The following is a 16,850-nucleotide window of genomic DNA, read 5'->3' as shown; positions in this document are numbered from 1 at the left end:
CAAGTTCTTAGTTTTGGGATCTAACAATTCTGTTTCCAATTTTGATTTTTCCACCTGAAAGCCCAGTTTTTTATCTGTGTTATATACCTCCATTATTTGGTAGTAATGGAGCCAATCTCGCACTCTATTTTTTAATTTTTCAAAGCTCTGCAATTTTATTCTGTCTCCATCTTGTTCCAAAATTTTCCAATATTTCGGCCATTTGGCCTCCATATTGAGTTTTTTCTGAGCCTTCACTTCCATTGGTGACAACCATCTTGGGGTTTTATTTTCTAACAGATCCTTGTATCTCATCCAAACATTAAACAGTGCTTTTCTAACAATATGGTTTTTAAACGCTTTGTGTGCTTTAACCTTGTCGTACCACAAATATGCATGCCAACCAAATACATTGTTAAAACCTTCCAGATCCAGCACATCAGTGTTTTCAAGAAGCAGCCATTCTTTCAGCCAGCAAAATGCAGCTGATTCATAATAAAGCTTAAGGTCTGGCAGGGCAAATCCACCTCTTTCTTTAGCATCAGTTAATATCTTAAATTTTATTCGTTGCTTCTTGCCCTGCCAGACAAATCTAGAAATATCTCTCTGCCACCTCTTGAAACAGTCCATTTTGTCTAGAATTTGCAATGTTTGAAACAAAAACAGCATCCTTGGCAATACATTCATTTTTATCACTGAAATTCGGCCTAACAATGATAACTTCAAATTTGACCATATTTCTAAATCCTTTTTCACTTCAGTCCAACATTTTTCATAGTTATCCTTAAATAGATTCACATTCTTGGCAGTCATGTTTACCCCTAAGTATTTCACTTTCTTAACCAATATTAATCCTGTCTCCTTCTGAAACTTATCTCTCTCAATCACAGTTAGATTTTTCTCTAAAACCTTAGTTTTCGTCTTGTTCAACTTAAAACCTGCTACCTGACCAAATTCTTGAATCAATTCCAATACCCTTTTAGTACTAGATTCTGGCTCCTGTAAAGTCAATACCAAATCGTCAGCAAAAGCTTTCAGTTTGTACTGTTTAGCTCCCACTTGTATACCTTTAACCAATTGGTCCTTTCTAATCATATTTAGCAGAACCTCCAGGACCGATATAAAAAGTAATAGAGAGATTGGGCAACCTTGTCGTGTCCCTTTCTCAATCTTGAACTCTTCTGTCACTACATTGTTCACAATTAATTTTGCCTTTTGTGCAGGAGTGGATGTCTTGTGTGAAACAGTAGTGAGCTCAGTTCAGTTTTAATACCAAACACAAATCCTAGTCTACAATGAATTCAGAGGCACTCTGTTCCTTAATGCTAACTGTACGTCCTTTGTTCCTGGCTCTGGTTCCTGGATCCTGGAGTTTTCGTAAAAACCAAAGTAGAACAGGCATGCCTCCCCACCTCTCTTCTTAGCATTTGTAAAGTACTGCACTTGAGGTTCTTCAAAGTGTTTCACATGAACATTATCTTATAAGCCTTTTAACTAACCTGTAAGATAGGTCAGTATTATTGCCTTTATACAGGATGGGAGTATTGTGGCTGAGAAACAGCTTCCCTTAGGCCAGCTAGTCAGCTCATTGCAGAGGTGACATTTGAACCTAGGACATCCTGGTTTGTCACCCAGCCTCCAAGACCTACCAGACTGTACTGGAACCAGTTTAAAATATGGCAATCGGAGACGGCTCCCATATCAAAACTGGGGCAAGCCAGGCATCTAATTTCTCTGGATTGGAAGGGCTTGCAGAAGAGAGTGGACCAACTTGGCAGGAATGAGGTGGGCTTTGCTCACAGAGCTGCTTTTGTCGAGGGCACCTCCAGTTGCAGCTGCTTCCTGCAGCGTGAAGTTTCACAGCTCACCAAAGAGATGACTGAATTTAATTTGCAATGAAAGGGCCCCTCCCTTGATCTAGATGACATTTTCATTGCAAACTAACAAGAGGATAAATCCAATTACATCACAAAGGGGCTCCCTAATAGGCCATTCAACTTGGAGAGTGTGTGGAGGGAGGGTGAAGAGACGTGGAACTACTCTCCAAACCAAAGTCTGGAAGGGGTCTCTGTGGCTACAGGATACTGGGCAGATAACAATGGGGTCAGCGTTCCGGCAGAGGGAGAAACAGCCTATAGGAGAGACCGCCCACTACAACAACACTGGTTTGGAGCCAGACAGATGCTAAGGGTCATGCTTTTAAGAAGGGAACTTGGAGGAAAATTCCTTCGCTTTATTGGAAAGACAAACTTGGATCCACAATGTGAAGGATTTCTAGGCCACTGAAGACCAATAACTAAAGTGATTATTGTAACATCTCAAACATCAGCTCTTTATCCCTCCAGAATCTCAGCACCTGTTCACATAAGACCTTGTGCAGACTTAGTGACTGAATGATACTTCATGGAAGAGTGGTTCCTAAAGAATACCACAAATTTTCTCTCGGGGCACCAGCACTCAAGGGCAAATGAAACGCACCATCATATTGTAACATGAATGTAGGATAAATTTTATAAAATGACACAGAAGGCAGAAGGACTACAGTATATTGAGCATGAGAAACAATGACTAGGGAAAGTGTTTGTTTTTATTTCTTTAACTGGCCCAGTTACTGAGCCATGTATGTCAGCTCAAACACAATATTTTTTCCAGTGGAGATAGTTCGTACATTCACCTGAAAGTGTCACTAAGGGTATGCACAAACGAGTCACATAACGGATGCAGTGTGAATATAAGTGACCACACTGGCTTGGAGAACGTCTTTCTCTGTTAGACACTATTGCAGTTTAACGTTGGCTTAACGTTGATGAAATTGAACAGCAAGCAAAATTTACTTGATCCTGAGCACAAAACTGCCAAAAGAAGGCAGAAAGTAGTGGGGGGGGGGCACCAAGGATGGGACAGCACCCAAAGCCTTAGACAAACTTTTTCCAAGAAACAAGTTTAGGGTAAATTCATTTATCCCTGTTATGGATGCTCTCGAAACCAGCCTAGACAGAAGAGCTGGCATTTTTTTTAAATTTGATGCAAGAGTATCCAAAGGATGTGGAGCTTAGTCTAGTTGATGAATTCTTGCACTTCCACATGCATGTCAAACAAGAGCACCCTGAAAAAAAAATTCAGCCCATATATATATATATATATATATATATATATATATATTCATATGTATATTCTCTGCATAGAAAATGATAAACTGTGACTTACTGATTTTAATTATCTACTTGGTAATTTGCATCCAAAAGAGCTCAAAAGAAACTGTTCTGACTTTGTGCATAGTGTAATGTTATAACAAAGCTGAGTTTCCCCCGTGAATGTTCCGTGTATCTTCATTAATCCCACACTTCTGTAAACTTACTAAAGGTTATAAATTTATAAACAATCTTAGTATCAGTGCTAAAATTTCCACAATGTTCTACTTTCATTGTGTACATAAAAAAGAGAACAATGTTTTGTTTCTCATGGTCAGATGCTATTAAGTTTGGGCCTCTCAAGGTCTCCTAGCTCAGGGCCTCCACTTGGTTTAATCCAGGCCTGTTCTCAAGCCGTTAGCTACATCTCTTGTACTTGCTTTGGGGGGGGGGGGCATTGCATTTTTTTGTCTCGCTTTGCTGTTCTTCTGGCCAATCTAGTCCCAGTTCAGAAGTCTTTCCACACTGAGATGAAGCACCAATCTGAGCAGTCTAGTTACGCAAATCTCTTATTCTGCTGGAGACCAATATACCTTCAACAGTAGATGAGATAGCAAGACTGGATTCCACTACTTCAGGCTACAGCTGGGAAATTCCATGGTTGAACACTTCTGTGTGAATAAAATTAACATATCAAGCCATAACTTTTCTCTCTAGTGCCTAGTTTTCTGTGCAGAGTGAGTTGTTGTTAAGGCCCTACCACTGGAGAAAGGTGGTTGGACAGTTTAGGCAGCATATGCTGGGATGGGGGTTGGGGTAGAGGAAGTTGTGAGGTGTTTTTGTAAACTGCCTTGAAAGCTCTGCTGAATTCAATATGGAAATCTTTCTTCTTTTAAAAATCAATTTCATTAAAGGTTTCAACATATAATACAATAAAAACCGAACAAAGTTAACATCTAAAGAGAGCAAAATAATAAAAAGAAGGAAAGAGAGAAGTGGGGGGAAACACCCCCACAAAAACAAAATTTTATATTCTACCAACCTTCTATCTTAATCTTCAATTCACAGAGTTCCATGTCTTCCCAGTTCCCGTCTTTCTCAGCCTCACACTCTGAGAAAAACCATTTTATTCTGTCTCTCACAAACATCTCTTCTATCAATCTTCTCTCTGCATGTATCTTCATATAATATCATCCATATCATACTTACAAGTAATATTATTTAATATTACTATCAAATACTATCAAAAACTAGGTTCGGCTACCAGTCCAGTCAGCTTCTGTATGTAAAATTGGGGGGGGGGGGTAGGGCACCATCTTGTCCTTCTCCTCTGGCAGTAAAATGGCTTGAGCCAGCCCTTAGTTGTGATTGTTTTTAATCTGGAACAGCATTCAGTGATGGAGTCCCTCACCTGCCCACACCGAAGTGGCTCTCTCTGGGGACAGTTTTATCCCCTCATCTGATCTGCCTGAACCGGGTGAAATTGGCACTTCAACTGCAGGTGTGAGGGAAAGAGTGAAGGGATTAAGAAAGAGTGAGAAAGACTATCCCTAGCATTTTGTGCTTCAGAGTCACAAAACTTTCAGTAAGACCACAACAGTGGCTAGCTTAGTCCACAGAGCATGGGACTCTTAATCTCAGGGTCTTGTTGGGCAAAAAGATTCCTGCCTCGCAGGGGGCTGGACTAGATGACACTCATGGACCCTTCCAACTCTACGATTTTCCAGTCAGAGTTTTTCAGATTTCCTTTAGCTGCCATGCCTTTCGTCTCCCGTCAACAAAGCATGAAGAGGAAGAGTAACTGTTATCAACACCCAACTCAATGAAAAAGAAAACCAGAGAGAGAGAGGTGAGAGGAGAAGAAATGAAAGGAATCTTAGCCCCCCCCCCTCTCTCTCTCTCTCTCTCTCTCACACACACACACACACACACACACACGGCTTCCTTTTTAGTCACTCTGTCAGTTCAGAACAAGCCTGCTCAACCAACCGCTGCCTTGGGAGAGAGGCATTTGCTCGGCCCTCTCTGCACACTGCAGGTGAATTAGCATCTGTTTGGTTCTCCCCAGGCTGAGCAAATCATATCTTCAAAGCCACTGCAGGCCTGAATGAGGCCCACACATTGTGCCCTTTTCTTCTCCTGACGATTGACTGAGCTAATTGAACTCTCCTTTTCTGGAAGGACCAAACAAGGGTTTCTCCCCAAAGGGCGGTGGCGAAGGGGGCGTAAAAGAAAGAAGAAGGGGGGGAAACCAAGGGGAGCGGAGAGAGAGAAAGGATCTCTTCTTCTTTTTTCCCAACCCAATGAATGAACTCTGATTCCCGAACAGCATCTCTAAGGTCAAAAGGTTAGAAACTAGATGGCCAAGTTAGCGCCTGCAACGTGCTCCTTCCTGAGACTATCCGGCTTCCCTTTCAGTTCCAATTAGTCACTACACTCTATAGATGTGTCTGACACATCAACCAGGCAAAAGCCGTGACTGCTGTTCTTACAGACCCTGGGCTCAGTGCTTCAGCTCCCGTGCTATATACGTAGCCAGCTTTATTCATGCACCTCCTCCTTACTTGACTTCCTTACTTTCCCTGTTCGCCCAGCACTGCCAGGTCCCGATTCTGCATCATGGTCAAATTGCAGTCCAGGTTTAAGCCCAGGGTTACCCGCTTCCATACTGGCCCCTGCTCCTGTGCCTTTATAACAGCTTAATAGCAGCTTAATCTGCATTCATTGTGAGGTAAGCTTATCTTCAGATCAAGATGCTAAACAGCAACAGGCTAGCCCACTCCCGCCCCCCCCCCGGTCAGCTGGTAATTCTATTCATAATGGTTGTTATGGATTACTTATGTGCAAGACATAGTTTATTCACAAATCCATACAAGGCAGAAGTGTAGCAAGAAGAGCTTTTCCAATAAAGAAGAATCCGGGGTGGGAAATGAGGCCACTGTTGTTGTTTTTGCCGCTGTTAAAAGCAGAGGGGTCCTTCGAGGAAAAAGAAAAAGTAAATCTCAGTATTGGGTAAGCTATACTGAGAGAACTTTGCAAAGTAAAACTGTTCACAGCAGACAAATATGTTTCAAAAAGTTTTCTTGAGGTAATAACACTGAAAACCTCAAACTTTAGAAATCGCTCTATTTATGTCGTCCAGTGTTTTACAGAACAAGAGTCTTGTGATATATGCACCAACACATTTGTGCCTTTGTCCAAGAGAACAGTGATGTTCCCAAGCTAACCTAGTGATTCCTCCTTTGTCTTTACTGTTAAGGGCATAGCATGGGGGCGGGGGGGCATGGGGGCCGTGGCCCTGGGTGCACAATTTTTGAGTGGCTGCAAACCAGACAATCCCATGTAAGCGCCCCCAGTGCGGCCTAGCCCAGTGCTGCTCTCCGCCTTCCAAGGGCTGTGTCGGCTGGCCGGGCTCCCCCCTGTTCCGATGGGCAGGTGGATCAGCACAACCCTGCTTTGCTCCGGTGGGGGTGTGGTCGCTCCAGCAGCATCAGTGGTGAGGGCTGGGCTAGCACCCCACCCAGCATGTGTGCATGCCAGCCCCGGGTGCCAGCAATCGATGCTACACCACTGTTTACTGTGGCCTAAGATAGTGTGTTCATCACCATAGGGGGCACTGGAATGGTGAATTAAAAACTATTTCAGCCTTGGATAGACTACATTTAGGAGCAGAAGGGGCAAGGGAATGAGGCTGCTTTCCTCTCACTGTTTTGTTTTTCAGCTCAAAATTACTCACACCACCCCCGCAAGCTGCTTTTTCAGCATTTTGCCCATCTTAGTGAGGAGCAGTTTTACAACTGGGGCTCAAAGTAAGGCTGCTTTGGGTTAAAAAAGAAGGCAGAGGAAACAATCCTGGCACTCCACTTACAGTGCAATCCAATGCCCTGTGCAGAGGAACCATCCTCACTGCACTAAATCTGGCACTGCAACAGCTTCATACAGATAATTAAGCAGAGACTGGTGACAGAACTGAGTCCAGCAGCATAAAATAATCCTCATGGGGTGGCGCACTAATGTGAACACAGTTTCCCTGTGGGTGATGTCCCCCTGGGTGATTATTCACAATATATATTTGCCAGATATTCTTAAAAGACAATGGTTTCCAAAGCAGTTATACTCCCCCCCCCCTCATAAAAGCAATAGCTAGAGGGATGGGTTTGGTAGGCAATGAGAGAAGAGAAATCGCTTGCAGCAAACGGCACTGAAATATAAAGGGAGACAGCAATCATTTATTGGGGGGAAGGTAGGGGAGCCCTAGATTGACCAAACAGAGAAAAGAGAAGAGTGTTTGAAAGACATTGTGCCAAGTGATGAAATACCGGAGCATTAAAATGGGCTGAAAGGGGGAAGCACGTGAAGAATTGTTTATTTTTTAAAGAAGAAGCAATAAATTTAAAGGCAGCAGCCCCTGTAGAATTATTAATGGACAATGAGGTTGAAACCTTGGCTTTGCCTGGTCTAGCTGGGGGAAGATGAGCTATTGAGTGGCATTTGATCAATAGAACCAGCCAGCCACAGCAGATGGCTGAAGAGAGGCCAGGTGGGGGGGGACACGGAGTAGGACAGAGCACAAGCTGAAGGTCTGCCCTTCTGTCCTCCGCTCTCCCCCCACCCACCCTCCACAGACTGAGTGCTTGGCTAGAGCTTCCATGCAACAAGGAAGAACCACACACACACACACACACCAGGTTTGCGAATGTCTTGTTAAATCATTACCAGAGCCACAAGGTCAGACACCGAGCCGTCTGCCTCACATTAAGGTCTAAATCGACCTTTTTCTTGGCTTGTTTGTATGAGCGCTTTGTGGAGGGTGGGTGGAGGGGAGAAAGGCAGTTGTTCTCAGTGGAAGATACTGTTAACCCTACAGGCCTCCCAAGGATGCATATGCATTCAGACTGTGAAAGGCAAAGGCTTCAATTGGCACCGAGATATTGCACCCCTTTCCACCCTGGCTCTCTTAGCTCATCAAAAACATAAACGCTTCATCTACTACTCACATGTTCCTATCAACCCAAGTAGCCTTGAGGAAGGGAGCATACAAGGTCATTGAACTAATTTTACAATTTCAAGAAGCATCATTGCACTGAAAACACGATACACCATTAAGCGATCTTGCAAAAAAGCAAAACTATATTTTCAATTTCTGTTAAGATACAGGCAATGACCAATGGGCACTGGGGTTACATTCTGAGGCACCATGTGCTAATGTGAAATTGCGTATAATCGAAACACCCATTAAAAAAGCCTGCAAACAGCTCATGCCACCCCTGCCCCTTTTTGTGCCATATTTGGGCACTTCTCAGTATGGCACAATGCATGCATGCGCAGTTGCAAAAATATTGGATGTGTCCAAAACGATAAATCTCTGTGCACTAAACAACTGCGGTGAACTGTAGTACACAAAAGCTTGTGCCATAATCGATTTGTCAGTCTCTAAGGTGCCACACGGGTGGCGCTGTGGTCTAAACCACTGAGCCTAGGGCTTGCTGATTGGAAGGTCAGCAGTTCAAATCCCCATGATGGGGTCAGCTCCCATTGCTCGGTCCCAGCTCCTGCCATCCTAGCAGTTCGAAAGCACGTCAAAGTGCAAGTAGATAAATAGGTATCGCTCCGGCAGGAAGGTAAACGGCGTTTCCGTGCACTGCTCTGGCTTCACCAGAAGCAGCTTAGTCATGCTGGCCACATGACCTGGAAAAACTGTCTGTGGACAAACGTCGGCACCCTCGGCCAGTAAAGTAAGATGAGCGCCACAACCCAGAGTCGTTCACAACTGGACTTAACTGTCAGGGGTCCTTTACCTTTAAGGTGCCACAAGATTCTTCATTGTTTAAACTTATCTAGCACATGGTTGTGTTTGGAGGGACTCCAGTTCCAACATGTTATTTTCTGCGTATATTGTATTGGACTTGCAGTGGTGAGCTGGAACAGAAGCTGCACAAACATTTCAAGACTGTTTGAAGTCACATATCTCCACATGTGGTGGGAATGTCCCAGAATTCAACTCTTCTTGACATCATACAGATATACAAAAAATATGCAAAATAACTAAGCAAGTATTAGAAGTCACCCGAGAACTAGCCCTACTGAACATATTCCAAAGGCCCATTCACATTATAAAGAGTTCATAACCCACCTACTCTCAGCAGCCAGAAGCATCATAGCCAGACACTGGAGAGACCTGTCAGGAGTAAGCATGGACCAATGGTATCAAATAGTATGGGAAACAGCTTTATTAGAAAAAGTAACCAATAAACTGAAACTGACATGGGGACAAATGTTTCCCCTGATTGTTCCCAGGGTTTTTTTTCCCCTTTGTGGGGAGAGCCCCCATTTCAGAGACAACATTATTATCACCTTTTCCTCCTGCCTAACCTGCAGCAGGGATCACCCCAAGTTGGGAGGCAGGAACACAGTGCAAAGGTAGAAACATTATTACTATCATCTTATACATCCTTAGTTTTGACATTGTTGGCATCCTTCTGTCTTGGGAGACAATGGAAGAGTGCACCTTTGGGGGTGAAGGTTGCAGCACCTGCTGTGGCTGTAGAGACCAATATGGGAGAGATATGTTTTATTGCAGGTGAGGCAGATGAAGGCATCCAGTTGTGCTGATGCAGACACACCATGATGTTTCTTCTCTCTGTGCTCCATGCAGCAGTCACTATTTATTTAAGTGATCGAATAAGTCCCCCCCCCCAAAAAAAGGGGGTCATGCACAGGGCCATACAGACCATAAACCTGCCACTGTGAACACAGACACTTGTTGACTGTTCATGCGGGTGAAATGTCTATAAAACACAGAGCAAGGCAGATAGTTCAGAGAGCTGGCAGAAGCGGCAGCAGCAGCAGCCAAAGAGGAATGCCTGTGCTTTATCTCCCTCCCCTTCCTGGGCACGGCCAGATGTGACCATATCTCAGACTGAAATGTTATCAGTGGCATTTCCAGCTCCTGGCTCAAAACACCTGTTTTAATTCATTAATCTCCTGACCCCGGCACACGAGGACTCTGTATTAGGCAGGCTATTTGCTGACCAGGCAAAAAGACTGAACAAGATCAGAGGGGTGGTGTTCCACTCTCTGTACCTGCTGCTGCTAAGCAACTGAAGCTGATAGGACTGGTTTTCTGAAGTATTTGTGAATGATGGATTGGTACCTGGGAGGTAAAAGAGATGGGAATCTCCCCCTCCTGCCCCACTTAGAGAGGGAAATTCCTGATTGTGCAGTTGAATCAAATGCTTGGCTCTTAGGTGGGTTGTCCAGCATAGATCATCATGAGAGATTGGAGTTGTAGCTTTGTGAGTAGGGCTGCAGAGGCAAGATGGACCTGCTTCATCAAATCACAAGCTCATACCAGTTAACAAAAATTCCTCCCCTTCCTCTATTCAGACAATTCATGGTTACAACAATGGATCTCAGCGACATATTAAGGGAAATAATGTATGTTCCCTTGGACTGCTCCTAACTGGCTTGACTCCTAAAGCCTTGCATTCCCTCTGTCATCTTCAGTGGCTATATGAACAGTCTGGCAAGAGGAAAGCAGAATAACCAGAGCATTTCTCAATAATTATCCATTTCAGTTATTTGTGTTTTCTTTGTCTAGCCACATTGATGTCCCACTCAGCACCCTATTGTTCATCAAAGTTTGGTGTTCTCTGATTGCAGCCCAACATCTCTTTTCAACACTGAGATTTCAAAATAAAATTCAGTATGCACAAATAGGGCACAATTTGGTGCCTTTTTTTCAAATTGGGCCTTCACTTCCACAATCATTTCCCCAGGAGTCAGGAAAGAGACAAAACACCTTGCAACATGCTATTTACCCTGAACTCTACAAGATCACAATGAAGCATAGATTGTATGCTTCAAAACATAACCATCTGAAGTCTGAACACCTACCCAACTCCTTCCACACATGCACACATCCATTTCGGAGGGAAAGAGAAAAGGAACAAAATGCATTATAATATGGTATATCCCCTGAGTGTGGGGGGGTTCATACTGAAACTTAAGTCTCACTTCACATGTTTTATGTGTGATACAATCAGCAGAGAAGTGGAGGGCTTTCTTTTTGGTAGCCCCTGAATTGTGAAACCCCATCCCCATATAGGTGCATCTATCATCTTGCTTGTCCAGCTTTTGCTGTGTGCTGAAGATGACCTTCTGCAGTTAAGGTGCGGGGTTCCACCACCTTTGTTGTACTTATTCTGCTCTGTTGCATTTGTAATGGTTTTATTTCTTTTTATCATCTTGGATATTGTTATTGTAACCTACCCTGAGACCTTATGGCGATGGACTGGTAAGAAATCTTCTAAATATCAATATGCATGATGAAGGCTCCACACAATTAAGGAGAAATGGGGCAGTGGGTCTGGCCCTGCCCCCAATATCATCATGTGCCTTCCTGACCCCCAATATCTGCTTGTTGAGCACTTACATCTGAATAGGGCAAGGCTGTGCACATAACCTTCCAAATGATCTAGAACCCTGAGCAATTGGCATTCTAGATCACACAGAAGCTTATGCACATAGAGCTCGGTGTTCATTGGCTTCCTGTTGTCAGGTGTCCATGCTCAATGTGCAGACATTGGGGAGGAGCTACATGCTGTTGGGGTGAGGCCAGTGGCAGCATTGCCCCTTCGTCCACTTAATCATGGGAGGAGCCCTTCGCAGATATAATATGGAAAGAGAGGGTGTTGGTCTGTAAAGTTTGTACACGACTCCTTGACCCAAATAGCTGGTTTCAATGCAACTATTGTGAGTTGCAAACTGCCATTTATAGGGTAAGAAAAAGGCACTTCATTTCAATGGGCTGACACTTGACTTATGCCCAAAGACAGACAGAGACCTCTTGTCATATCTGCTCAGATTTCAATCCCAACTATTTCCTCTTTTAAATTCAACAGCATGTAGACCGCTGACCAGACGAGACGGAAGTTTCTATCTTATACATGTTTGCCATTTCCTTTCAAGCTACTGTTTTGGTTTGGTATTAATTTTTAAAGGGAGGCGCTGCTGCTTTAAAGAGATTCCCAGACTTCCTTTTGTGACTGCTGGAGTGGGCGGGGCTGCGGAGGAGGCGGAGACCAAGAAGAACAAAAATAGAAAGAGGCCAACAAAAAGGAGTTAAATGTGTGAGTGACAAGTTTTCAGCAACTGGCTTTAGCTTGAACTGAACCCTGTGAGGTCGTTTGCATGAAGAAAGGAAACAAATGAGCTGGATTTTCATGCTTGGTGGACAGTGAATGAATAAGCATCTTTTAAAACCCTATCAGGAACTCTTTGGATTGTCATTATAAGCTGGAAAAGAAGAGAGAGAGAGAGAGAGAGAGAGAGAGAGAGAGAGAGATCTGCTCATGTGAAAGAATTCCAATTCTTACATTTCTACAGCAAATGTGATTGGAGTTCCTTGCATCATGGAGAATGGCACTGCATTATTTGAAATTGTTGTGGCAATGGGTTTTTTAAATAACAACAACAACAACAACAACAACAACAACAACAGCAGCAGCAGCAGCAGCAGTTGAGGAGCTGTAGCAATATGAATTTAGGACCACTCCCAATTTGATATGTTGACAATGGGAGTCATGTGGAACTTCACAGAGTTTCTCATGAGCTGAAGCAGTCCAGGTGATGCCCAGTTTATGTCATAATTCACACTGCTGCTCCATGGAAAAGCTGCCGAACATGGGCTATGGCTAATTCACACCATCCCTGAAGTAGCCAGATGTTTTGGCTGCCTGCCTGCAAGCAGGGTACCACAAACAATATTTAAGTGGGGAGAGGTTGCATGGTGCAGCAAGCCTATTTGGAGGGCCATTTCCAGTGGCATGCAGAAACATGAAACTGGTGCCTGGCATCCATCTTAAATATCTGTCTTGCAATGGACAGGTGGCCATTTCAAGACTCCGGAGTAGTTGTGTGAATTTAACCCTGTACTTGTTGCAACTGTCAACTTTCTAAAGTGATGTACCCTGCTGACTGGGGTATGAAACAAAGGCACTTTGCTTCAGTGCTGTGAACTCTTTAATAACAACATGGCTGCTTTGGGGTTCTCCTTCTTGCACAGTGCCCCCTAGAGGTGCTTTAACCCACATATACTCCAGTGTGCGCACATAAAGCATCTGTGTGAATATGCTTCCCCATTCACAGCAATGGAGAGCGGCTTTGCAGACTCATCTCTTTGCACATACCTGTTTTTGAGGCACACAGCCATCCCTTCCATGGAAGTGAACAGAGACTAGCAGGGTGAGCAGAGGAGGTCTTAGCCTATAAGAAAGTGGGCTGAATAGACGTCCAGTGTTTCTTATGATCTATACTGTTATTCATCATAAAGAATTCCTAACAAATGATCAGTAGAAAAGCTGTTTCTCCCAGTGTTGTAAAATCAATAACCCGCTTTGTAATGAAGCCATTCAGTGTCGCTACTTTTCATTCATTATAGCCAAGATCCTAAGCTTTGTGTGTGGTGTTACATATGTGTACTGGGGCTTCTCAGTTTCATCTTCTAGAAGCAGCTTCTCAGGCCTCCCCCCACCCAATTCCTCAAAGATCCTCTGATGAACATCCAAAAAGATGTAAAAGGATGTTAAGCAGCAGAGAAACCAGTCATACACCTCCATCTGCTTTTAGAAATTCTGTGTGTGTGTGTGTGTACACAGATCTCTCTAGGTCACAGATGGAGATCCTATTGCTCTCCAGATTTTATTTGACTACAACTCCCATCATTCCAAAAAAAGTGGTGATGGACTATATGGAATTGGCGGAAATGACTGGCAGAATCCGAGACCAGGGAGAAGAGTTGGTGGAAGAAGATTGGAAAAAATTTAAAGATTATTTACAGAAATATTGTAAAATTAATGAGCTATAGAAAAATGGTGGACTGAAGTTATATGGCTTTGGCAGAAATGTCATAAGGAACTAGGTACAGTTAGAAGGGAAAAAATAAGGTTAGAATATGTTAAGATTAATTACAGGACAGAAAACAGAGGAAGATGGAAAGGAATTGCTGAAACAGTTAATTGAAGTAGAATACAAAAAGGGAGGCGTGAGGAAGTCAATGAAACAAGTGAATGAAAGTTAAGATTGAAAATATTGGAAGTGTTTTTAATTGTTTTTGTTTTGTTTTGTTAATTCAATGTTTCATGTAGTGTTTTTTGTTTTTTGTTTTTTATTATATTGTCATGTTTAATTCTTTTTCTTCCTTTTTGTAATCTTTAAACTCTTAATAAATATTATTTTTTTAAAAAAGTGGCCATATTGGCTGGGGCTGATGGTGTAGGGATGTGTACAGATGCCAGGAGAGGATACATTTATTAGCTATTTGTTTTTAGCCTTTTAGCTTAAGTAATCCAGGATGCTTTAAGGCAGAATGGATTCTCCTGGTATTTCCCCCTTTCCTCCCCCTTCAAACAATAATCACACAAACAGTCTTGTGAAAGGTAAAAAGAACATTGACTCACTGCTGCAGAATGACAGATACAGCAGCTTTGTTAAGGCCGGCTTCAAATGGTAATTCAGTTACATAGGCATGCTTAAATCTAACTTAAGATGGTGTCTGAGCATTGGAGCTCAGACATGCAGATTGTTCTCACATTTCTGGCTTGACGATGAAGGTGTAGGAGTAAGAGAAGAAAGAGGATGTGCCCAGGCAGGTAAGGACAATATATATGACTATGCCCTCCCCCTGTTAGGGCACAGTGGGGCTGTCTCTCACAGAGTTCTCTCTAGCAAATATACAAGAAAACTCTGTGAGTGTCAGCTTCTATCATGTGCCTATCTAGAAAACATGCGTTGTTGGTTTGACTGCATTGTAAATATCCCACAGATGTGGCTTGGAGCTCAATGGCATTAGGAAGACCATAGGTTCTCCATGCCTGCTCTAGATCCTGGTCCGAATAGATATAACAGAGATCAATCATATAGGCTGACTCTGGTCCCAGCTAAAGTTGGCCATGACTAAATCCCATAAAAGGCAATGGCACTTAGACTCAAGTAATTTTAGCTGCATTGGGTACAAGAGGTTTTATTTTCTTTTTTAAATCAATTTTGACAAGGGTTTGCTATTTTCTGAATTTCCTTTTGTTCTTTCTTTCGAAACAAGCTGCTGTGTAATTTTTAAAGTGTTGCATGGATGCAGTATTCTGTACACCCACAGAAATGGAAGTGTTCCAATTGGTCACCACTTCATTAGACATTGAAAAGGGCAAAAAGAAACCTTGGTTGTAATGATGGCTTTGGAGCTGCCTGGTGAACAGAAATGAAACCATCATGTGCTAAACATTGAGCAGAGATAAATGGAAGAGTCTTTCAGTCTTCATTATAAAGTCTCCATGGGCTTGCCAAAACCATAGCAACCAGTTCAAGCAATGATTAACCGAATAATGTGGAAGCAAAGTGGTGGGGGTTGGGAGATGCATTCAAAACCCTAAAACATTATCCGCTTCTCTAAAAGTTGTAAATTTCCCCACAGTATACAGAGCAAGGCTCAAAAAGGAGGCTGCAGTGCCGTAAAACCCACTTAAGTGAATACGTTTAAAGAACTAGCTTTAAAGTTGTTTCTTTTTAAAAACAACTTACTAACAACTTTTCTGAGCTCTGCAATATCTACATCTTGCTAGATTCCATTCTTTATGGCCCCGTTTTCTTTTACTCAAAAGGATAATTATTTGCCTAAAGTATCTATGATTTTGAGGGGGGCGGTATTTTATTTTGATGACGACAGTAGGTTACATTTTCCATTAAACCAGTTTCACACTCTAGCAAACCATTGTTTTGGTCTTAGGATGAACTTCCATCCTTTTGCAAGCTGCATCATGGTCCCCACAGATAACAACAGAATGTGCAGGCTACAGAAGTGGGGAACCTGTGGCCTTCAGAGGTGGTTGTACTCCAAGTCTCTCCAGGCCTAGCCAGCCTGATCAGGGCTCATGGTGAGAAAGATAGAGCTACATCCCTGGTTCCCAATCCCTGATTCAGATATTTTCTGTTTCCATACAGTTTAGGAGCTAGAACCATAGCATCTCTTGGAAGTTTATATCCTATATGTGGGATATAGATGGAACAGATGGGAACAGAACTAGCTGGAGGTGAGGTAGGTGTGATGGACAGCCCAGGGGTTTTATAGCTGGTGCTAAAGACCCCATAGGTTTGTGGGGGTGGGGAGATCCCACCCCAGCATAAATCTCTTTTCTGCTTGACAAGGGATGTGAAACACAAATGAATTGATGAGCCACTTTCCCCACCTAGCAGGTGCCCAGATGCATAGTATTTCACACACAAAAGTCTATTTCACCTGAATTTAGCTTCACAGCTTCAATAAAACATCAACAGTTGAGGGAGCAAGGAGTAGATATTAACCCTGTATAATAATCAATGCACCCCATGTTAAACAGGTATGCTTAGAACAGCTTCATATATTACAATCAGTAGCTGGTGGCTGGCAGAGCTTGGGTTTGTGGTGCCCAAAAGGAAAAGGTGACACAGATTACAGATGAACACTGAGCAACAACTGTTTTCAGTGGTTTTCAACCAGTGCACCATGGCACCCTGGGGTGCCTTGAAAGATGGTTATGGGTGCCGCAGGCAACATTGTCCCTCTTTCTTTTCCCTCCTTCCTCTGATGCCCTTTTGCTTCTCTGCCACCCTAAGGCTTGAACAGCTGTTTGTTGCAGCAGCCCTGGCTACAAGCTCCCCAGGCAAATGGTGCCTCAGGTGCTGACCAGGAGGTGCTTCCCAGGGGGT

Source organism: Podarcis cretensis, assembly GCF_951804945.1.
Source record: "Podarcis cretensis genome assembly, chromosome: 5".
Lineage (NCBI taxonomy): Eukaryota > Metazoa > Chordata > Lepidosauria > Squamata > Lacertidae > Podarcis > Podarcis cretensis.
The sequence above is the reverse complement of the archived record's forward strand: the minus strand, read 5'-3'. Positions refer to the sequence as shown.